The 15,303-nt window shown below is 51.9% G+C and overlaps 1 protein-coding gene across 6 annotated transcripts in view; it reads right to left on the minus strand.

Annotated features, from left to right (window-relative positions):
• ATP2C1 (ATPase secretory pathway Ca2+ transporting 1) overlaps positions 1-15,303 on the minus strand; it is a 1,883,161-nt gene that overhangs the window by 355,912 nt on the left and 1,511,946 nt on the right. The window lies entirely within an intron of this gene.

A 15,303-nucleotide genomic window follows, 5' to 3' on the forward strand; every position in this document is an offset into this window, starting at 1 on the left:
GGCCTCCCAACCCTCCAGAGAGACGCCCGTTGTCACAGTCTCCTGAAACGCCGGGATTTGAAATTCTGTGCCTGACGTGAGGCGAGCACGGATGCCCCACCATAAGATCGCCCGACGGAACTCCTCGTGGAGAGGGATCCTGTCCACGAAATAGCCCCTTGCTTGGAGCCAGCCGGTGTCGAGAAACTCCTGTAGCGGACGCATCCAAAGTCTGCAAAGGGGTAATCTGCAAGGTAGATGCATGAGGACATCATCCCGAGGAGGGACTTGATGGACCTCACCCTGGCCACGTCCGTGGCTAGCAGGTGCCGCACCTTGCCCAGGATGGTCTTGGTCCTCTCCTCTGAAGGGGAGGCCAATTGCCCCACTGTATCGAGCTTCGCTCCCAGAAACAGTGCTATCTGCGATGGAATCAGGTGATATTTGGGGTAGTTGATGGCGAACCCCAGCTCCGTGAGCAACCGGACGGTCCTCGCCGTGTGTTCGACGGCAAGTTCCCTTGTCCTTGCCCGGATTAGCCAGTCGTCCAGGTAGGGGTAAACGTGGATCCCCTGCAGACGCAGCCACGCCGCCACTGGTGCCAGGCACTTGGTGAAAACCCTGGGTGCCGACTTTAATCCGAACGGTAGGGCTCTGAATTGGTAGTGGTGTCCCTGAACCACGAACCTGAGGAACTTCCTGTGCCTTTTTAGAATAGGGATGTGGAAGTAAGCATCCTCCAGGTCCAAAGACGGTAGGAAGTCGCCTTCCTCCAGCTGTCCCAGCACATGCTGGAGGGTGACCATCCTGAATTTCTGCGCCTTGATGTACTTGTTTAAGCGACGCAGGTCAAGGATGGGGTGCCAACCGCCTGTCTTCTTCTTGACGAGGAAGTACCTGGAGTACACTCCGGAGCCCCGGAGCCCTCTGGGGACGAGCTCGATGGCACCTTTCTTGAGCATCGCCTTTACCTCCGACAGCAGTTGAGGGATGCGATTCTCCTTCCTGGCCACGGGAGGAATGCAGGGGCACTTCTTTTGGAATTCCAGCGAGTGCCCGTTGGCCAGGGTGTCCAACACCCAACGGTTGGTGGAGATGGACTCCCACACGCTGACGAACTTCGTCACCCGGCCTCCCACCAGGGTGCTTTGGTGGGGGCCCCGACAACCCGGACGGGTCAGTCTTGCTTGGGGGCGGCCTTGCTGCCTTGGCCTCCTTGGCAACGGCGGCAGGAACCCCCTTGCTTGCCGCAACCTCTGTAGGCCCCCTGAGAAGAGGAGCGGGCCGCCTGGCGGTAAGTGGAGGAGCCACTGCTGGATCCTTTGGAGGCACCCTGTCTGCCTCCGGAGCTCTGAAAGGGCCGCCGTTGTAGAAGTACCCCCGGGGCCCGGGCCGTCTCTGAGTCGGTCTTGATGGCCTGTAGGGACTCATCCACCGCCTTACCAAAAAGGTTGTTGCCGTCAAACGGCATGTCCAACACCCTGGTCTGGACGTCCTGGCGAAAGTCTGTCGCCTTGAGCAATCGTCGTCGTCTATCGGAGGCAAACTCCGTTACCCAGTTGGCGAAATCCGGTATCGGCACTGTCCGTTGCCACCGTTATGGCGTGATCCGACGCCACCTCGCCTTCCTGCAGAATTTCTAGGGCCTCCGTCCTTTTGTCATCAGGTAGGAAGTCTAGCAGGGGAGCTATCTTGAACCAGAGCTCCCTGTCGTAGCGGGCCACGATCGCCAAGGCATTGGCCGCCTTAATCGTCGTCGCTGCCGACGAGATGACTCGTCGTCCCATAGAATCCAACTTCTTGCCCTCGCTGTCCGGCGGGGTGGTGGAAGTTGAATCTGCCGCACCCGCTGCCTTCTTCTTAGCCGCTGCCGAGACGACAGAGTCTGGCGTGGGCTGGGCCCTGAGGCACAAGGGGGTGGCATCAGGGACTCGGTACTTCTTCTCGTACCTGTCCCTCTTGGCTGGTGTCGTGGAAGGGTTCTTGAGGACAGCAAGTCCCTCCTCCCAGATGTCGTTGAGTAAAGGCACCGCGAGGATGGTCTTCCTCTTGGCCTCTTGTCGTTGGTACAGAAACCCCTCCTTTTTCTGTTCTTCAGGGCAGAGCTGGAAGAGCTCGGATGCCCTGGTTATCATGGCGTGGAAAGAGCCAATTTCGTCGGCTGGACACGCCCGTGGGGGTGGTGACGATGGGATGTCTGCTGTGTCATCGCAGCCGTCATCGTCCGTCCCCGTCGCTGTATCCGTCGCCGTATCCTCTCTAGGGTCTGGCGAGGAGGATGAGGGGTCCACTGGTCTCGCAGGCACGAAGGGCGGAGCGGGGTGGACTCTCCTCCGCTTGTTCGGAGGGCTTCCCGACAGGCCTGGTTCTGGATCCTCCGTCGGGGTCTGTGGTAATCTCGTCCTTATCTTGGTGCATAAGGATTGGATTGCCAACAAAATGGCCGCCAAGCTATCCTGGGGCTTGGGCAATGGCTGCGACGGACGGGATGGCCGTTCCACTGAGCCCTGTTCGTCGTCGTTGTCGCCATCTTCGATCACGTCAGCAGAACCGCCCCCTGGGATCGAACCTCTCGTTGAGGCCTATGAACCTCTCGTTGAGGCCTAAGGACCTCTCGTTGAGGCCTATTGACCTCTCGTTGAGGCCCTTCTCGGTTTGCACCAGTTCCTCCTCAGAGTCTGATTTCGAGTCTGTAATGTCCACCGCCCCCCCCCTCTTTTTCAGCTGGGGGCTTCACGGGTGTCTTAGCGATGGGCTGGAAAGAGGAATCCCTCCGCGGTGGCAGGGATACTCTGGGCCCGGCGGGCGTTTCCACAGGCGTAATCTCAGCCGGCTTCGCCAGGGTCGCCGCGACCACTTAGGTAGAGGCCTTTGCCGGGTGGATCAAAGCCCTCACCAACTTAGGTGCATGCTGGGCCTTCGCCTTGGGGATCGGGTCAGCGCCTCGCTCCCCCTCCAAGATCAACCGGGTCTGCTCCAGCGGCCTACCCAGGTTCTCGGACTTCCTCTTCCCCGAACCAGAGCGCTGGCTCGTGGTCGAACGTGCCGGGGAAGTAGCTCCCTGCTTGGCAACCGAAGAGCCCGAACTTTCGGCGCTCCCGGTGCCCGGCCTTCTGTTGGGCCCCTGTCACCGGGGCGCCCTCACAGGACTTAGAAGCCCGCTCAGACTACTTCTTCGTCTTCTCCCCTGCTGTGCTCTTCTCCAGCCAGGCGGCGAGGCTGGAACAACGATCTTGTTTGGTCCATTCCGAAAGGTTCTTGCAGAACGCACAGTCTTTCTCCTCGTGCGTCTTGTCCTCATGGAGGCAGTAGAGACATCGTAAATGCTCGTCCTCCTTGAGGAACCCGCATCCAGGGCAGCACCTGAAAAGCTTGGATCCGGGCGTCGAGCTTCCCTTGTCCTGGGCCATGTCCGATGAGGTAGGCCGCAGATCTTCCGGAATCCTCCAAGAAGCATAAAGTCGAAGAAAACTTCACCCTTGAGGGGCGTAGAAGAATTCCGGAAAGGGTCCCCGTTATCAGAAGTAGAAACAGTGGAGCTTGAGGCTCGATTAAACCGAAAAAATGAGAAAATCTCCTGAAAAAACGTGAAAACGCAGTAAAAAATTCGAGAGCTAAACACGAGGACTCCCAACGCTTGAGCGTGCGGTAAAAATCTGAGGATGGCTGCCAGAGGCGGGGCTTAGGGAGAGGGCAGTCATTGGCTGGGGGCAGTATAACCCAGAGATCAGTGATTGGTTACTACTAAGAAAGACAGATCAGAAACAAAACTGATACTGATTTTTTCTTTACCGAGGATTCCCAGCCTGACGACCGGGAATATTCATGAGCATGTGAATCCATGCCAGACCCCATGCTGGAGAAAGGTAGAGCCTTGAACTAGTAGTGCTGTCCCTGCACCACAAAATGTAGAAACTTCCAGTGTTTCTTGTGAATGGGGACATGGAAGTAGGCGTCCTTCCGGGCCACCAATATCAAAAAGTCTCCTTTTTCCAGTGGCCGGGTTAGTGTTGCAACGTGACCATCCTTAACATTTGGAACTTTAGGTATTCGCTCAGATGTCACAGGTCCAGGATGGGCCTCCAGTCCCCTGTCTTCTTTCTGCCCAGAAAGTATTTGAAATAGACTCTAGAGCACCAGAGCTGTTGGGGAACTAGCTCCATCGTCCCTTTTGCTAGCATGGCCCATACCTCTTCTAGGAGCTTAGGGATCGGCTAATCTGACGGGTAACCGGAGGAATCTGCGTTCAAACTCCAGTGTGTCCTTGGGGGAGAGCACCCGCCGCCCATCTGGTGGTGATCTTTTTCCTCTCGCTGATCAACTTCATCAGCTGGCCCTCCCACCAGGATGCACAAGTGGGTGCCTGACGTCCCAGCCGGCTCAGGCTTGCTTCGGCACCGGCGTCCTGCTCTGCGGGCGACAGCGACACTGTCCTACGCTACCGTAGGCCTGGGAACGGCCTCTGTAGGCTTCCTGAATTGAGGGTCTGGAAGGTGGTCTGTACGACGTGGCGAAACCTTTTGAAGACATGCTCGACTTTCCTCTAGAGGAGCGAAAACACAAGCAGTGCTGCTGGAGAGTGCCCAGGGAATGGGCCATCTCCATATCTGTCTTGATGGCGTGGAGGTACTCGTGAACGACCTTCCCAGATAGATTCTCTCTGTCGAAGGGCAGGTCTAGCACCTTCACCTAGACCTCTTGATGGAAATTTGTGGCTTTCATCCAACCTTGGTGACGAAGGCAGACATTATTCCCCATTTGCCAGAACCCTGTGTCGGCGACGTCCAATACCACTGTGATGGCGTGATCCGACGCCACTTCCCCTTCCTCGAAGAGAGCGAGTGCCTCCATCTTCTTATCGTCAGGGAGGAACTCCAGAATCAGCCCCAGCTTGTACGACAGCTCCCAGTACCTGGCCAGGATCATCAGTGCATTGCCGCCTTGATAGTGGATGCTGCAGTGTGAATCACCTTCCTTCCCATAGAGTCCATCCTATTCCCCTCGCTGTTCGGAGGGACCGAATACGGGGGTGGGTTGGCTGACCGTTTCCTCATGGCCGCTGATATTACCGAATCCGAAGATGGCTGAGACTTTAGGCACTTGGGTGCAGAGTCCAGCAACCTATATTTCTTCTCCAACCTTTCCCGCTTGGCTGGAGCCGTGCAAGGGTTCTTCATGAGGGCCAGGCCCGTTCAGAAAGAGCACCGCAATCATCGGCTTATGCTTCGACTTGCGCCTTTGATACAAAAAGCCATCCTTCTTGGTTTCCTCAGAAGCTAGCTGGAATAGCTCAGAAGCCCTGGCGATCATGGAGTGGAACAATCCCACCTCATCCGGTGGGGACACCCTGTGTGGAGCATCCAAATGCAGCGATTGACCGTCCCCGTCCCCGTGTCTGGGTCTGCTGGGGGAGAAGGGACCCGATGTGGAGGAGGAGGTTGAAATGGGGGCATCGGATGATGCTTCCTCCTCTTCACTGGAGGCTGATCTGAGGCCTGGGAGGGCCACAGGTACCGGGGCCAGAGGCATCCTCATCTGTATCTCTGACACCAAAGTGTGTAGAGTCGACAGAATATCCAAGGATATGTCCCTCGGCTGAGAAGGCAGAAAAGGAAAACTAGGCCCTGCGCCGTCATCCTCCTCTTCAGCGTCCTTGTGGACCATGTGTAAGGACTCCTGATCTTCGTCATCCGTGGACGAGACATCCATAGTTTGGCTGACAGCCTGGGAGGGCTATTTGGGGACCCCCTTGCCACCCCCTAACATCCCCCCTGAGGATCTTGAGCCAATTTCACCCCTTATGGCATGCCTGCAGACTTTGCAAAAGTCACTGCAGCGGTGTTGCGCCTTGGAGGTAGGGATACTTTCTGAGCACCCTTAGCTGCACTGGCAGTAGCAGTTATTGAGCCTGCTTGGGCTGTTCAGCCTTCTTATCCTCCGTCCGCGGCTTTTCAGATTTCTCATAGTTTAGCTGGGGTAGATGACTTCATCTTTGAAGAGGAGCTTGATTGTCACTGGCAATAGAGGCGGAAGGGGATGCTGATAGCGCCTCATCCACTTGGGACCCGCTCCCGTGATGAATCCGGTTGACTCGGACTTGCGGCTCTTGGCCTTATCTTGGGCCCTCACGGATGAGGCGCCCTCAAAGGACTACTCGGACAGGCCGGTCCTGGGTGAGGCATGACCCTGCTCGGAGCATGGGTCAGAGGTATCCGCGTTAAGCCATGCTGCCAACCTACTACGCCTGTCCTTTGTAGTTTTCTCGAAGAAACTGTGGCATATCTCACACTCTACTTCCTTGTAGTCCCGGTGTAGGCAGTAAAGGCATTGCAGGTGCATGTCCTCCACAAACACATTCCGCAGCCCGCATTTGGTGCAGGGCCTGAAGCGAGACCTTCCCTCCTTCTCCTCCATCATGGTCAGATGGTGCAAAGTAGGCCCAAAGGCCTTGTAGAATCTTCTATCTAAGCCCTTGAGGGGCGCAGAACTTCCCAGACAACGGGTCCCTGCTGTTGGCAGATTAAGAAAAGCGTACACAGGCTTCTTTGAATAAAAATAGAACCTTTGTGTGTCAAAAACACAAAAAAAAGTTGAAATAGCTTGGGGAGCAAACTCGAGGACTTCCAACACTGAAGCGTGCTGTAAAAATCTGATGATGGCTGCCAGAGGAGGGGCTTAGGAAGAAGACTGTCATTGGATGGAGGCAGTATGACCCAGAGGACAGTGATTGGTTTAGAGGAGAAATACAGTTTTAAACAGCCTGACAACAAGGAATATTCATGAGCATGTTAATCCATGTAAGACCCCATGCTGGAGAAAAGGAGGTTTGCAGCACAAAGCTTGCAGTTTGCTAACCCTCCCGGCTGATGTGATGGCAACCGAAAACGCAGTCTTAAGGGACAACATAAGTAAGAAGAATGCATAGGCTCAAACGGAGCCCCCATAAGAAAGGTCAGAACTAGGCTAAGTTCCCAATCCAGAACAACAAAGGGAATTGGCAGAAATTTGGTGAGAAGGCCCTTCAGGAATTGGGTCATGACTGGTATGGCGAAAAAAGAACCTTGATCCGGGGACCTTTTAAACACAGAAAGGGCTCCCAAATACCCTTTGACCGTTGTAATCCAAAGGCGTGCAGAGGTTAGTGACACCGTCCCTCAAATCTTCTCCACCTGTATGCATACAGAGATCCTGTAGACTGTCTGCCTGCAGCCAGCAACACCTCAAGAACTTCCTCTGAGAGGTCCCAGTCATCATGCCTCATCCGCTCCAGAGCCACGCATGTAGGTTGAGGGAATACGGGGTCAGGTGCAGTATCCAAACCTCCAACCGGGTGAGGAGATCTGGAGGCCGAGGCAACCAGTGAGGTGGACAGATTTACAGATTCAAGAGGGCGGAGTACCACATCCTCACCCAATCTGGAGCGATCAAGATCATGGTCGCTCAAAACCTCTTCAACCTCCTGAGAAACCAAGGAATGACAGGGATTGGAGGGAACGCATAATGGAGAGGGAATGTTCAATCGAACAGAAACGCGTCCGTAGTGCACTGTTTCCCTCGAGCAAAACTATTTGCACTTCCTGTTGGCTTCCGTGGCAAACATATCCACTGTTGGGGAACCCCAGAGAGCTAAGACCCCTTCCAAGACTTCATGGCACAATTCCCACTTGTGTGAGACCATGCTCTGCATGCTCAGCGGATCCACCAAACTCTTCTATGCCCCCTGCCACATGAACTGCTGAGACCGAGATTTGATTCTCTAGCAACCAGAGCCACAGTTGCATCGCGTCTGTGCAGAGGAGATGGGAATGCACTCCACCCAGCTTGTTCACGTAATGCATGGCCACCATGCTGTCTGTCAAAATCAGGCAGGCTTCCCCTTGAGCGATGGGGCGAAGACCTTCAGGGATAGCCTGATTTTTATTTTTTAAGTTTGTCTATTGGTGAAAACGTGGAAAGTTACATTGCGTGACGTTTATTGGATATATCATCACCAAGTTCATCAGCAGGATCTAGTATTGCCATCAACATTAAAAAATCAACCAATACATATAACCATAACATTTCAAACGAATACCCAATTCTCAATCTGGTGTATATCCCTAATAGACATTCAAGTGGATTCCAGTTATATCTTTTTATCCCGGACCTACTCACAAGTCTGTCTAATTCGGGACTAAAAACGCTGCACTACAGCACATGTCCACAGCATACCCATAAGGTTGGCGTCATCTTGATGACACCAGAGGCAAGTAAGAGTCTGCCTCCTTTTTGAACTTAGCGACTTTAGAGGGGGTTATATATGTGCGATGAAGCATGTTGACTTGTATGAGTCTGAATCTAGCGTTGCGAGAAACACTCTGTGCCAGTGTCCACTGTCTATTTTTAATTTCTAGGCCAAAATCAGCCTACAAGCGCATCTTCATGGATTAAACATTAGCTCCTTCTAACAGGCATTTATATAATCTAGACACAGGTCTCCAACCATCTTCCAGGGAATACATTAGCGTCAGAAAAGCATTTGCTTGCGGCTCAGCAGGCTATTCACTCCAATTGCACTTGGCAGCCTTCACCACTCTCGTGTACCTCAAGAATTGTCCTTGGATAATATGATATGAAATATATTTTATTTATATTGCGCCCAAGCACAAGTGTTTCAGGGCACGACAAGACAAGGAAGGGGTACAAGGGAGGACAAAACAACAATTTTACTAGGCCCAGTGACATTGAGAATGCGCAAGTGCTGGGGAGAGGGAAGGGGGGAAAATTGCAAGGGGCAAGGGAGGAGTGGGAAGTGCTGAACACGAGATTAGAACAATAGGTAGTGCGGCCAGCAGGAGGCAAGTGCAAGAAATAAGTACAAACAGCAGGTGTCAAATAAGTGCGGGTAAGGGGACTGTAGGGTTGCAGATACAGACTCAAATGTAAAGGGTGGCCAGAAAGCAGTGCAGGTATGCAGATGGGTGGGCAGGGACATGGGCCCGAATTTAGAGGGCAGCCAGGTGCCAAGTGCATTAACACAAGAGATCAGGAGCGGAGAGGAAGAGAGAGGGCAGAAGCAAAGAGGGAGGTCTTGAGGTGCTTTCGGAACCGAAGATGGTTCTCAAGTTTTAGAGAAGGAGGGAGGCTGTTCCAGAGGGAGGCCCCAGCCAAGGAAAGAGATCTACCACCAACGCATTGCTTGGAGAAGCGACTGACCCTGAGGGAGTTGGAGGAGCGAAGAGCTCGAATAGGAAGGTATTTCTGAAGGGAGAGTTGAAGGTATTGCGGCTCCAGGCTTCAGAAGGCCTTGAGGACAATCCCTCCTGTTGGATTAGGCTTGTCAAATCTCTGAATGTTCCATTATCGTACATGTCCCCCAGGTGGCTATGCCTACCCTTTCTTTTAGTTGGTCTACGTTGCTGCATGTGACAGCAAGGATTGGAATGTTGGGAGAGTATGGTATTGAAGTCGAAGTAGCTTTAATGTTCTGAACCAGATTAGCCTACCCACATTTAATGCAGAGGGTGAAATTCGTTCCAATCTTTTGGGAACCATAAGGCCTCCATGAGCCAGGTGGGTCTCACCAATGTGCTGAGCAGTTCATGTTCAGATGTGGTTGTGTATGACAGCCATTTCGTAATAAAGCTTAACTGGGTAGCCAGGTAATAGAGCTCCAAGCATGGGAGTTGAACTCCTCCCTCTCCATAGAACAGCGACTGCCAGTCTGTGTCTGTTTGGTCCCCACAGAAAATCTCGGATTATGTCTAAAAGGTTGCAAAAGAAGGAGGTGTCTATGTAAAAAAATATATTGGTAAAACCATATAGGAATCTGGGGAGAATGATCATTTTAGATATGGCAAACCTACCCACGAGAGATGACAGTCGACAAGACCAAAATGCCATTGACTTTTTAATGCCCTCCACTGCCCGTCTTGTGTTGTGCGTGTGCATATCTATGGGGGAATGTGCAATTGTTAAGCCCAAATATTTAAACGAGTGTGGTTCCCACCCCAGAGCAAACTCAGGCAATTCAGCCACATTGCACATCTACCCCTCACAGTCCAGCCAGAGAAAAAAGGCATGATTTCCGTCTGTTGAGAGATCCCTGACAGTCTAGCAAAGTGGTCCAGTACCTCTAATATCAGTGGCAGGTTATGCTGCGGTTGGCATTAGTAGATTAATACATCATCTGCGTATAAAGAGACGAGATGTGTGGAGCCCCCTATATTAATTCCTGCCTCCGAGTAATCTTGCCTCAAATAAACAGCCACTGGTTCCAGCATGGGCGTAGGACATGGGGGTGGGGGGAGACAGGGTGGTCAAATCCCCCCCCACAATTTTAAGTGGGGGGGATGTAATGTAATTTATCCCCCCCCCCCAGAATATCTGTTTGGTGTGTTGTGCAGGGATCTGTTTTTGAAGTGGGGGAGGGGCGGCTTACTATGTAAGCTGCCCTCTCCCCCCTGGCCTCCAAAGCATGGGGGCAGTTGGGTGATCATCTGCCCCCAGGGAAGGGGGCAAACAAAACAAAAAAGATATATTTTTTTTAACGTAGTTTTGGGTGGGGTGGGTGCGGGTGGGGCCACTAGCCACCAGGGATTTTTGCAAGGGGTGTGGCCCTCCCCCCCACCCTAAGTGGATTTCTACCCCTAGGAAGGGGTACATGAGATGCCCTCCATCCATTTGGGGTGGGAGGGGGGGAGAGGCCACTGCAAATATTGGCAGAGCCACCCCTCCCAAGCCTGGGTCAGTACGTTTTGACCCCCCCCCGCGGGGACAGATGGCCACACACGTGACCATCTGCCCCCAGGGAAGGGCAAAACAAAAAGATATAGATCATAACTTTTTTTGGGTGCGGGGGAGGGGGGCCCACTAGACCACCAGGATGTTTTGTGTTTGAAAGGGGGGTGGCCCTCCCCCCACCCTAAGTGGATGAGGGGGTACCTTGTGTAGCCTTCCCCGGGGGCAGATTTCTGCCCCTAGGAAGGGGTACATGAGATGCCCCCATCCATTTGGGGTGGGGGGAGGCCACTGCAGATATTGGCAGAGCCACCTCCTCCCCCAAGCCTGGGGCAGTACATTTTGCCCCCCGGGGGCAGATGGCCACACACACGTGCCCATCTGCCCCTAGGAAAGGGGCAAAACAACAATAAAACAAATCATAACTTGTTTTGGGTGGGTGTGGGGGGCCACTGAACCACCATGGATGTTTTTAGTGGAAAGAGAGGTGGCCCTCTCCCCCCCACCCCAAATGGATGAGGGGCATCTCATGTAGCCCTCCCGGGGGCAGATAGCTAGCACAATGTGCCCCTAGGAAAGAGGCAAAACAAAAACAAAAATAAAAAAAATGATAACTTGTTTTGGGTGGGTGTATGAGTCACTAAACCACCATGGATGTTTTTAGTGGAAAGTGGGGTGCCCATTGGTGTCTTCTTTTCAGAAATGCATGGGGTTCTCCGTTTTCCTTGGTGGCTTAGACACCCTAGACCCATATCTGTAGGTTGCCCACATGAGCAAAATCTGCTTTGTAGAACGGCTTGGGCTTATCAGTGTGTTAGCCTTTTCCCTTTGCGCCGAGGTAGGTGCTTCCACACATGTGAGGTACCGTTTTCGTCGGGACACCTGTGGGAACGCGGGAAAGTAGGACATCTGTTGTTGGCGGCAAGTTTCAGTGGGTGGGCAGAGGGAAATGTCTCTGCAATTTGGTGGAAAAAAATTCAATTTTCTGACATTTCACTCTGGCCACCCACTGAAACACGGCGCCAACAACACGTCCTACCACCCACAGGTGTCCTGACGAAAATGGTACCTTACATGTGTGGGTGCACCTACCTGGGCGCAAAGGGAAAAGGCTAACCCACTGGTAACCCCAAGTGTTTCGGCACAGTAGTTTTTGCTCATGTGGACAACATACAGATTTGTGCCTAGGGTGTCGAAGCCACCAAGGAAAACAGGAAACCCCATGCATTTCCATAAAGAGGACACCCGTGGGAATCCACAGAGGTCTGACTTGCGCAAATTGCCCTAGAATGTATTACCCACAATCCCCGGCAAAGTCTGAAATTTGGTGAAAAAAGGACAATTTTCAGACATTTCCCTCTTGCCACCCACCGAAACACGCCACCAACACCACGCGGGACGGTAGGCCATGTGTTGGCTGCGTGTTTCCATGGGTGACCAGAGTGAAATGTGCGGAAATTGTTTTTTGTTTCTGTCATTTTCCCGTTTTCCCCCCAAACTAGGGAATCTTTCCCTACATAGTTGTTGCCTGACCTGTGCAAATCATCCCTTCTTAAACTTAGAATAATGTCTACTTTTCAGAAATGTATGGCTTTCTGGCTTCCCATTCAGCTTTCCTAACCTTTTCTTCCATTCCGACCACACATGTCCTATTGGACAAAAAACACCAAAATCGCCTACCTCTCTCAAAATGGCTGATTAGCATATCAAAATATGTTATTTTGGTTTCCACTCAATCTGTTCTTCAAAGCCTGGAAAATGGTGAATCCAGCACAGCAAACCCTTTGCTCCTAGCTCTTACAAGGAAAACACTACAGGCTTCTTTGTACAACGTTTTGTTGGCATTTTTCAACCCCAAATGTTCTCCTTTTTGGTTATTTTCTCCCACCCCCCTACAGCAAACTAGGATTCCTAGGTGGCGTTACGACCGCCTACATGTGGGAAAAAAGGGGCCAAGTTTGGCCGAGATATCTCATGTAACAAAGAAGTTACAAGGGATTGAATGGCACTGGCCATGGCACTGGGGGAAATACCCATGGCAGTTTAGGGGTTAAGACGGTAAAGCCCCAGAGGAGATATCATTTGTAAGGTAGCTCAGTTAGTTATTTCTCCAAATGCAGATTGTGCACAGGAATATGTACCACCTGTGTTGAGCACCTGGCTTAATCTTCCAGTGGGATAATATTTATTTATTTACATTTATAGAGCGCACTGTAGCCCATAGACATCGAGGCGCTATTACATGAAGGCGTAAGCAGCAAGATTGTGTAAACATAGGAAACAAAGGTACTTAGTTACAGAGAGAGGAGCGGAACATAGTTACAAATGATGTTCATGAGCCTGTAGATATAAAGGCAGGAAGGTTGAGACAAACAGCCTGGTTTTTAAGGCTTTTCGGAAGGCTAGGTGAGAGTCAATCCCCCTGAGGAGCGAAGGTAGGGCGTTCCAATGTGAGGCTGCTAGGGCTGAGAAGCTCGAACCGCCCGCACGTACTCTACAGGTTTTGGGAGTAGAAATCAGGTTGGTGTAGGCAGATCTGGTGGGCCTGGCCGAGGAGGGTCGTGAAATTCTCTGGGCAAGGTAGGGGGGAGCAAGGTCATGGAGGCATTTATGGGTGAGGGAGAGGATTTTAAAGATGATCCTCTGCCTAATGGGCAGCCAGTGGACCTGCCTCCTAAGGTCAGAAATGTGGTCTTTCCTGGAAAAACCTGTAGCGGCCCTGAGGGCGTTGTTCTGGGCAAGCTGGAGTTTGGCGATGTTTTTTCCGGAGGTCCCACCAAGGAGTGCGTTGCAGTAGTCCAACCTAGATCCTATGATGGCCCTAGCAATAGTGAGGCCATTTTGTGAGGATAGGAAGGGTCTTGCTGCGTAGATGAGTTTGGAGTAGTATGCTGAAGAGGAGGCTATGGCATTGACATGCTTATCCATGGTGAGATTAGAGTCGAGGTAGACTCCAAGAGTCTTGACTGATTGGGATACCGCAATGGGTATGTTGTCGATGGTAAAAGAGGTGTATTGTTTGTCAAGGTTGCCTAGAATGGTTGGTGACCCAATAAGTAAAAGCTCGGTCTTCTCGCTATTGAGACAAAGCCAATTGTCAGCCATCCAGGCTTGGATGGTGGCGTAGATGGAGTTGAGGGTGTTTTTGTCCAGCTCATAGTCACCTGTAAGCGGGATGAGTACTTGGGTGTCATCCGCATAATTCGTGTATGAGATGCCCATAGAATCAAGGAGATTGAAGAGAGGACGTGTGAACAGGTTGTAGAGGGTGGGTGCTATGCAGGAACCCTGGGGCACCCCACATTTGATGTGACTAGGAGATGCACATGCTGAGTCCGAGAAGACTTTCATGGCCCTTTCCTGTAGGAATGAGGTGATCCATGCGCATGCTTTTGGGGAGAAGTTGGCTGCTATAGAGAGATGGTGGCAGAGTGTGTTGTGATCAACGAGGTCGAATGCTGCTGATAGATCAAGGAGGAGCAGGAGTGCTGGTTTGCCTGCGTCACGAATGTCATCCATTTGATTTTTTAGGTCAAGTAGGGCTGTTTCCGTCCCATGACGAGGTCTGAAACCAGACTGTCGAAGGCCGAGAAGGCGGTGCTCTTCGATGAATTTTTGGACTTGATGGTAGGCCGCTTTGTCCAAAATTTTCAATAGAAAGGGGACAGTAGTGATGGGTCTGTAGTTCCCTGGTACTGATGGGTCAAGTGAGGGCTTTTTGAGGAGCGGACGGACCCAGGATTCCTTAAGGTCAGTTGGAACATGGCCAGACTGAAAGGATGCATTTATGAAGGCTGTGAGGAAGGGGGCCAGGGTGGGACCGCAGTCTTTGACTAGCTGTGCAGGGCATACATCGCCTTTACAATTAGATGGTTTGATGGTCTTTAAGAGCGTGATGACCTCAGATTCAGTGATGTCTTTGAAGTCGAAGGGCGGGCAGGAGTGGGCTTTGGTCTCTTTGCTGGTGTTAGTGTTCTGGTTGGCGATAAGGAGGGTCATAGCTTTTTGGTGTGCCTGAATTTTAGTTTGCAGGGTATTTAGTTTATTAAACATGGCGGTTTGGATGTCATTACACCATTTTTCATCTTTCTGGATGGTGGATGGTGAGGTGGATGGAGTTTCAAGTTCCCTGAAGATGGTGAAGATTTCTTTGGTAGTAGATTTGGCGTTGGCAATCCTATTGTTGAAGGAGTTAGCTTTAGCGAAAATAATAGCTGTTTTGTAGTCCTTGGAAATAGTCTTAAAGGAGGATTTGGTAGCAACGTTAGGTTTATTTCTCCAGGCTGAGAGGGCAGCTCGTTTCTTGGACCGAAGCTGAAGAAGCTCTTGGGAGAACCATGTGTTGGTATGCTTGGCTTTCTTAGATTTTCTGAGAGTGAGAGGGGCGACGGCGTCAACCGCATTGGTGATTGTCAGTTTGAAGGCGTTGGCAAGGGTGTCAGGGTCAGTTGAAAAGGGGGCTTGGAGAGCCGGTACCTCAAGGAAGGGCGTGATCCTTTCTACAGTTAGTAAGCGGGAGCTTCTTGCGAGAGCTGCGGGAAGTGGGATGGTGGGTTTAGGGGGCCCTTTAGAAGTGTCCAGGTCAAATTGGATGTGATGGTGGTC

This window comes from Ambystoma mexicanum, chromosome 2q (genome assembly GCF_040938575.1).
Source record: "Ambystoma mexicanum isolate Mex_15411 chromosome 2q, UKY_AmexF1_1, whole genome shotgun sequence".
Classification (NCBI taxonomy): Eukaryota; Metazoa; Chordata; class Amphibia; order Caudata; family Ambystomatidae; genus Ambystoma; species Ambystoma mexicanum.